We start from the raw sequence: 9,333 nt of genomic DNA, 5'->3' as shown, positions 1-9,333 counted from the left end.
AGATGGCTCTTGTCCTTTCTTTTATTGATGTGACATATCACATTGATTGATACATGAATACTGAACCTCTCTTGCAACGCAGAAATGAATCCCACTTGGTTGCAGTGAGTGATTTTTTTTAATGCATTGTTGGATTTGATTTGCTAGTATTTTGTTGAGGATTTTTGCATCTATATTCATCAGGGATATTGTCCTGCAGTACTCTTTTTTTGTGGTGTCTTTATTTGGTTTTGGTATCAGGGTAATGCTGGCTTCATAGAATGTATTTGGAAGTTTTCCTTCTTTTTCTATTTTTTGGAATCATTTGAGAAGAATAGGTATTAACTCTTTTTTTTTTTTAAGTAGGCTCTACGTCCAACATGGGGCTTGAACTCACGACCCTGAGATCAGGAGGCACATGCTCTACCTACTGAGTCAGCCAGGCTCCCCTGTATTAACTCTTCTTTAAATGTCTGGTTGAATTCGCCTGTGAAGCCACCTGGTCCTGGACTTTTGTTTGTTGGGGGTTTTTTGATTACTGATACAATTTCTTTTTTGGTAAATTTTTATCCCCATTTTAAAGATGAGAAAGCTGGGGGTGCCTGGGTTGCTCAGTCATGATCCCAGTGTCCTGGGATCTAGCCCCGCGTCAGGCTCCCTGCTTAGTGGGGAGCCTGCTTCTCCCTCTCCAGCTCCCCCCTGCTTGTGTTCCCTCTCTCACTGTCTCTCTCTGTCAAATAAATAAATAAAATCTTAAAAAAAAAAAAAAGATGAAAAAGCTGAGGCACAGAGTACTAGATATGACCAAGATCACAACATAGATCAGTTGAAAGTTTGTCAGGGTCTGAGAAATAAATGTTTGGAAATGGGATATTTGCCATTCAATAGATTGAGGCAAAGAACACGAAAGAAAGAAAGAAGAAAGGAAGGAAGGAAGGAAAGAAAGAAAGAAAGAAAGAAAGAAAGAAAGAAAGAAAGAAAGAAAGAAAGAAAGAAAGAAAGAAAGAAAGAAAGAAAAAGAAAGAAAGAAAGAAGGAAAGAGAGAAAGAAAAGGGGAGGGGAGGGGAGGAGAAAGAGAAAGGTGGAGGGAGGATGGGAGGGAGAGTTGTGGAAGGAAGAATAAAAACACTACCAAGAACAGGTCACCAAAAGTTGAGAGATTCTGAAGTTGGAAGGGGTCATTCAGAAATGGAAAGAATAATTGACCGCAAGGTGAAATTATCTCTGAGACAACAAAGGAACAAAGTTGCTCTGTGGCTTCGTGTTTTAATTCTAAGGAACAGTTTTCCTATCTCATACCGGATTCTGTGTCTGGCTAATATGTGAGGAAACCTCTCTATGTGCTTGATGTATGTCTTGGGACTTCTGGATTTTTGGCTAGAGGAGAAGGGATTTTGTGCTAAAGAATGGAGTAAAGATAAAGGACTAAGAAGAGGATGTGGGAACCAATCTCAATCCAGCCTCTTTTGCTGGGTTGGAGCCCCAGAGAATAAAGGGACTGTCTTTGTGAAAGCTTTGAGAGACGCTACATCAAGGCCCAAGTGACGAGAAATAGTCCTCCGGTGGGATGCAGCTCTTCTTTCCCCTTCTCCATATACCCCAGGGCTGTGCTGGCTCTTTGCAGATTTCCAGAGCAGATTCCTGGACAGACATTAAGGTTCTCACTAGGGAGAACCACTAGCGGTGTCCCTGGGAGTTCCCTCAAGCAGGTAACAGACATTTCCCAAGGATGGAGCAGATACTGCAGCTGACGGGGCTGACACTCTAGTTTTGTTAACAGAAGCACAGAGCCGGGGAGAGGCTGCTCACGTAAGGACTGCGGGAGCTTATAAATAACCTCAGTGGGACAAAGGAGGCCTGGCTAGAACTGGCCAGCTGGTGGTTGTGATGTCATTTGGCGATACAACCACACATGTTCTGTGTTTGGGGCAATGACTTCACTCGGTAAACCAAAATGGAAAATTGGAAATGTGGTATTGTGGTATAATCTCATGAATACAATGTGGTCGAAGGGTAGAGATTAATGAAGAGCCCAAATTACATTTTACCCCAAAAAATATAGATACAGATATATAGATGCATTTAGATATATAGTATGTCTATCCATCTATAAATAACTCTAAAAAATAAGATATTCTTAAATGTTTTAAGTAAATGTTTTTAAAATGTAGGATTCATGATGGGTTGCAGTGTTCTTATGAACTTAGAAATCATATAAAGTGACCCAACTACCCTTATAATGTGGGCTCTTTGGGATTCTGTGATGTCTGAGAACAATGGATATGTGATGTGTATAAAGCTGTATTGCTACGAAGAAAATTGGAGGAAGCAAACATTTAAATTTGGAGTTTAGGGGTGCCTGGGTGGCTCAGTTGGTTAAGCCTCTGTCTTCGGCTCAGGTCATGATCCCAGGGTCCTGGAATGAGACCCACATCCGGCTCCCTGCTCCATGGAGGCCTGCTTCTCCCTCTCCCACTCCCCCTGCTTGTGTTCCTGCTCTCGCTGTCTCTCTCTCTGTCAAATAAAGAAATAAAATCTTTAAAAAAATAAAAAATAAAAATAAATAAATAAATTTGGAGTTTAACGTGGACTGTCCCTCCTAGGACTCTCTCCTTCACTTACCCGACCCTGGCCACAAGGGCCCCCTGGCTCTTCCTCCTTGATCACAAGATTCACTCCAATTTTGCATCCTTGCATAGGTGATTCCCTATGTCTGGAATTCTCTTCTCTCATTATCTACTAACTAACCCTCTCACTTTCTTCAAGTCTTTGCTCAAATGTCCCCTTATCCAAGAGTCTACTATTGTATCACCCTATTTAAAATTGCAACTTGAACTTTTCCCAGTTCCTCATGCTATTGACCCCCCCCTTTACCCTACTCTAATTTTTCTTTTTTTCACAGTGTTTATTAATTTCCAGCATGCTTTGCAATTTGCTTATTTCTTATGTCTACTGTTTATAGTTGGTTCTCTGTGCCTTTCTTCCATCCCCTCCCTGACTGCAGTGTTATTCACTATTCGCTGTGTGGCTCACTGATGGATCCAAGTGGCACATAGTAGGCCCTCAATATTTGCTAAGTGAATAAATTCATAGTGTGGGCTGTAGAGAAAAATCCTCTGGCTGTTTTATTTTATCACTTTCAATGCTGTTCCCTCTAGCTCACTATTTAATGTTCCCTTAAAGAAATTAAGAGTGAAAAATTCAATTAAGGGCACCTGGGTGGCTCAGTCGGTTAAGCGACTGCCTTCGGCTCAGGTCATGATCCAAGGGTCCTGGGACTGAGCCCCACATCGGGCTCTCTGCTCAGTAGGGAGCCTTCTTCTCCTCTCCCACTCCCCCTGCTTGTGTTCCCTCTCTCACTGTGTCTCTCTCTGTCAAATAAATAAATAAAATCTTTAAAAAAAAAAAAGAAAAGAAAAATTCAATTAGTAAGTTGCTATGTTTTTAAAATACAAAAAGAAATTATATCTATTCCCCAGGGAACTGATTAATGATTGACCACTTATTTTGGATAAATAGACCTAGTCTCAAAGCAACTTCATTATGAAGCAGTTATCAGTTTCCTTTGCGAAATGTATTTGAAGGGTTACTGTAATACATTTTGCAAAGGAAACTCAAATTATGTATACTCTCCAAATTTTAACTTTGTCTTATCTTTTTCTTGGAAGAAATAGATAAGTAGTATTGTCTCATTTTTGCTGTCAGGGAAAGGGATTTACTTATCTCCACTCATCCATGACAAGGAAGATAATCCAGAAGTCATGACTTTTATAACTCATCTAGAAAAGAACCGACCAAAGAATCTTTGCAGGGACTGGCTGATGTAAACTAGGGAGAAAACCAGGTGTAATCTGGCTCCTAAATAATTCCTGCACTCCCTAAAATAACCAACTAATTAATAACTTGTTTGAGATAAATTATTTCATCCATTTTTCCACCCTAGGAGGAAAATGTCCACATGAAGGACTCCCTTGATGGAGTTGAAAAAGCATCTTGGTATCCTCTAGGATAAATCTGAAAGTGCTTCAGTGGCTGGCACTCATCTTGCATCGTTGTCTCCTCTAAGCTTCCACAGAGAAGTCCCTGTGTGCTGGCGATGAATCACTGTGTGGGTAGGAATTAATTATGAAAATATTATCCCTTCTCTGAAGAGGGAACGTGGCAACGAATTTACTTGAATGGGTCATCCATAGTAAATGACTAACCTGTATCTATTAAAAAGGAGTTACCCACAGGAATGGTCTTTGTCTCTTAGGAAAATGAGTAAACACTTAAATCTTAAGACTTTGAGTCATGAGGCCACATGGACTGACGCAAGGCATCGCTTCCCTTAAGGGGTTAGCCGCTGGTACTAAGAAAAAGGGGTAGCCAAATGGGTTGTTATGGAGACAAGGGATGAGTCACCCTCTTGCCTTTATTTCTCGTAATCTTGAGTCATTTTAGAGATTGATAAAGATCATACCCTTGCTACTTAGCGGGCTTACACCTAATCGTAGGATCAGACATTTTTTGGCCTCACTTCCTTACTCACATATCCCCATGCACCCCCTTTTGGCACTGGTTTCATGCCCCTTAAAGCTAGAAAAAGGATTTTGCTGTGATCAGGGTGTGTCCGGGGAATTTCTAATTTCTACATATGTGGTAAAAAGGGCTCATTAGTATCCAACCTGAAGCCTATATGAACCCTTCTAAGATAGTGTAAAAAGTGATCTAATAAAATCATTAAAAATATCATTGTGTAACTTCTATGTACAGTTTACTGTGCAGTTTGAAAAAAGGGGACAAGCCCAGTATTAATCCTCAAGCAATAGGCTGGCTGATTTCTACAGATGCAGAGATTTTAGGACCATGATACAAAAGCAAGAGCCCTAGAGGAAGCATCTCTCCAGGGCAGGGAGATGCTCAAACAACAGATTCACCTTCTCACAGTTTTAGAGGCTGGAGGTCTGAGATCAAGTTGTCAGCAGGATTGGTTTCTTCTGAAGAAAGAAGATGCCTTGGCTTCCAGATGGCCTTCTCCTCCCCGATTCCTCACGTGGTCTTTCCTCTGTCCGTGTCTTTGTCCAGATTTCCTCTTCTTCTAAGGACGCCACTCATATTGGATTAGGGCCCACTTTAATGACCTCATTTTAACTTAATTTCTTCTTTAAAGCCCTTATCTCCAAATACAGTCATTCTGAGGTACTGAGGGTTAGGACTTCAACATATGGTGTTTGAGGGGGACACAACTCAGCCCACAATGGAGAGAGAAGGTGAAGGAGTGGAGAGGTGACAATTGTTACTTTAGCTAGTGTGGTCAGGGAACATTCCTCCAAGGACGCCATATTTGAGCTGAGACCTAAAAAATGAGGAGAGGGCAGCCATGAAAAGATGTGAGGAAAGGGGACTCTTGGTTTTGGCTCAGGTCGTGATCTTGGGGTCGCGAGGCTGATCCCGCGTTGAGTTCTGTGCTCAGCGCAGTCTGCTTAAGACTCTCTCTACCCTGCTCTCTCTCTCTAAGATACATAAATCTTTTCTTAAAAAAAAAAAAAAGTTGCGAGGAAAGAGGGGACAGCAAGCAGAATGTCACTGAGAGTGGCGATAGAGACAAATGCCAGAATAGACATATATTGGACGTCTCCTGCCCCAGAAGCCCTCTACTTGCCACCCTAACAGGGTGGCTCCAGGCAGCTTCGTTAGTACCTCATGACCTCCCACCTCAGCGGGAGTTGATAGAATCAGGAGTGAACTATTGAAACAAACTGAGCACTTGGCTTCTCTCACCCGGGAGCTGGGATTCGGGCCCCTGAGAGACCATCAGTCACTTGGTACATGGGGCTGTGAGACAAGACACATGGAGAGATCTGAAGTATTTAAACTCCTGGTTCTAGGCCTTTTCAGAGGCCGTGTCTTTTTTCTGCATTTGGATTATATGTGTCACCCGTGCCACCACCACCCCTACACCCCCGGCTTTTTAAAATCCTTTTTTCCTTCTTAGGCTTGCTAGAACTGGTTTCTGTCACTTGCCACCAAGTGACCCCTTAACACAGGACATAAGCGCCCTCAGGGCCTCCCTGGAGTGGGCTTGATTGTGGAAGGCTGGGTCCTCCAGCTGTGCTGCTCTAGAATTGCACGAGAGAAAGCTGGCTTTCCGTGATGTCACCTTAGCTTCTGCCGTTTGACTCCTGTTCCAGAATCTCCCCACTGAATCTCACACTGCCCACCTAGGGGCATGGGAGACACCCTGCTACTGGGAAATCTTTTCTGGGAACTTGACCTTGGGTTGCACTTTCTCTGCGAGGCAGCCTGTCCACCGTCAGCTCAAGCTTGCTTGGATCCCCGATTTTCTGGTCTTCATCCCTAACAAATCCCCAGGAGTTCTGGCCTCCATCCTGCTGTATTCTACTTCCCGCCTATCCCTCAGCAGATTCTTTCCTCTTCTCTCCCCATAAATCATACTTTCCCTCCCAAAAAAATACATTTCTCGCTTTATATAGATTTCCCCTGGCCTTTACTAAAACTGAAACAGTCAGAACACTCTGGCTGCGACCTCTCCAACTCGCGCATCTGCTAGGTTGGGGAAAGAAGAGGTGAGGAGGCCAGCTGGAAAGTGCATGGGACCCTACTGATTAGCATCGCCTCCCTGGAGCCAGAGGTCTGAGTGCAAATGGAACTGTGGGCATTGCTGGGTTGTGCAGGGTGGGGCAGAGCAGGACTGACAGGCTCTTGCAGTGATCCTTCCAATCTGTACATTGGCACTGTGCTGTGCATATTTTCAATGCATCTCTTAGTCAGCAACCATAAATATCTCTGTGGAATGAACTGGGGATATCTGGTTTGTGCAGAAAATAGGAGAATGTGAAGGAGGATTTTCCCCTCTCTGAACTTTTGAAGGGCATGCCATGTGCTCTGAATGCACAGGGGCAGAATCAAGGTCATAAGCCTTGAGAGAAGCTAAGAAGCATGTACTTACAGCTGGCTGTTTACTATAAACTGTCTATTGCCCACAAAAGCACATTCTAATCATACCCAGAACATGAGGCAGCAAATGGTGGTAGGTATTTTTCTAATCCAAGTTTTAAGTCAAAGCTCTCCAAATCCCTTATTATCATTAGCTGCAATGATAATGATGATCCTGGGACACTCAGAGCTACTTGCGCATGGTCCCATCCAGAGTAAACGTCAAAGGTGTTACAATTAAATAGGAAGCTTCTGTTTGTTCTAAATCTAGCATCAGATTGGAGGTGGGGTAGGAATTAGGCCATGAAAAGTGAAGTCCATGTTTATAGAGATGAGAATGGGCATTATGACCTTGAAGTTAATAAAAGCCCTTCCTGGGGGCAAAGACAAGTCAGAGCTGAGGGATTGATTCCTGGTGATGTACTGGTATAAGAGCAAGAAAAATTTACCTCTCACTGGTATAGTATTCCAGGAGATGAACTGTTATTATCTCCCTTGCAAATAAACAACAGTTTCAACTATAACCGTTATCACTACCCACTGCTCATCCTGCCTCTGCTGCCACCCTCCTCATCATATCATCATTCACTCAGGCATGACACGTCTTCTGCAGAGCACGTACAGGGAGGACGTGCTCTCCACCCTCAGGGAACTCCCAGCCGTTGGGTCAGACAGCCGCATGCATAAACAACTCACTACAGTGCAGTGTGGTAACTGCTGGAGCAGAGGAAGATGGCACATGCTATGGGAGGATGGAGCAAGAAACAAGTCGCCCTTCTTGGGAGTGCGGAAAGGTGGGGCAGGGCCATGGAAACAGCCTGACCAGAACCACCAAGGGCTAAGGGTACTGACGTGGTAGCAATGAGAGGAGAGAACACAGACACTGGGTTCATTACATGCCTGGAGCTCCTCCAGGCATTTCCTAGACTCTAACTCATTTAATCCTCACAATGAATCTGTGAGCTAGGTATGATGATTTTCCTCATTTTGCTGATAAGGAAACTGAGGCTCAGAGAGTCAGATAACTTGCTGAGAGTCACACAACTAATGCATGGCAGAGTTGGAGTTTGAAACCAGGCAGCGAGGCCTCGAGCCATGCTATGAACCGTGATGCTCTTCTGTGCTTCCTGTGAGAGCACACAGGACGCGTGGTAGTGGGTAGTGGTGGGTAGTTGTGCTGTAGTCAGATTCTGAATGTCCTTTAATGCCATATGCTTTATCCTAGTATGAGGGAGCCTTTTTAAACAGACATGATTAGGGGTGCCTGGGTGGCTCAGTCGGTTAAGCATCTGCCTTCGGCTCAGGTCATGATTTTGGGGTCCTGGGATTGAGCCCCGCATCAGGTTCCCTGCTCAGTGGGGAGTCTGCTTCTCCCTCTCCCTCTGCTGTTCTCTCTCTGTGTCAAATAAATAAATAAAATCCTTTAAAAATAAAAAAAATGGACATGATTAGGTAGATCTTTGCTGTAGGGGAATAAAGCACAGGCTGGATGAATGATGAATTGGGGAAAAGAGAGGCAGAAAGGAGACAAGGGGGCATAAGAGACTATTGTAATACTCCGAGAGAGCAGCCAGAGCAGTGGCCACGGGAGCAGGAAGAGGTTATTTCCACTTGTTCACCAAAGAAGGTTTAGAGCTGAATAGCTGGATGGCAAATACCTGGCATGTGTACCACCACCCGAAGCAAAACTGGTAACTAAGCAGAGTACTTTTTTTTGGTGAGGTCAGATGCTGCCTCAGAATCCTTCTCAACACAGTGCTCTCCACATAGTAATAGCAACTACTAATTGATCAGAGTCAGGACATTAGATGAAACCTATTTGCCGTCCCTTGTTGGGATAGACATTTCAGGCATGAACTCTAATAGGACTCAATGGCGGATGGAATGCCTGAATGAGGGAAAGAGGATGGTCACAGTTAACTTGGAGGCTTCTGACTTGGGTGCTTGACTAGAAAGTGAGGTTATTGATTCTGATAGAGAACAAAGGAGAAAGGGTTGGAAGGGGAAACCATGAGCTTTGTTTTGCAAATACTCAGATCTCAAATTCAATAGGGCTTTCACGTGTAAAGCTTGAGGTGGAAATTTGGTTCTGAGCTCAGGAGAGACTAAACTGGAGCTCTGATTAGAAGGAGTATCACTGAGGTGTGGAAAGTGAATACCGTCTCCCAGAAGGATAGAATGGAGGAGGGGTAAGGATGAAACTCGGGAACGCCAGGCCCTCAGCACTGTAAGGAGAGGGAAAGAACATTGGCAGATGGAGGTAGTCAGGGGTGTTAGACCGTGAGGAGAGGTCAAGACCAATGATGAAGGTTGCGACGAGGATTTGATAATGGGGAGATCCTTGTTGCCAATGTTGAGAGAAAATTTTTGATAGTATGGGGTGGGTGGGAACTAACTTATGTGGTTTGGTTTCTG

This window comes from Phoca vitulina, unplaced genomic scaffold, assembly GCF_004348235.1.
Source record: "Phoca vitulina isolate PV1807 unplaced genomic scaffold, GSC_HSeal_1.0 scaffold7, whole genome shotgun sequence".
NCBI classification, from domain to species: domain Eukaryota; kingdom Metazoa; phylum Chordata; class Mammalia; order Carnivora; family Phocidae; genus Phoca; species Phoca vitulina.
The sequence above is the reverse complement of the archived record's forward strand: the minus strand, read 5'-3'. Positions refer to the sequence as shown.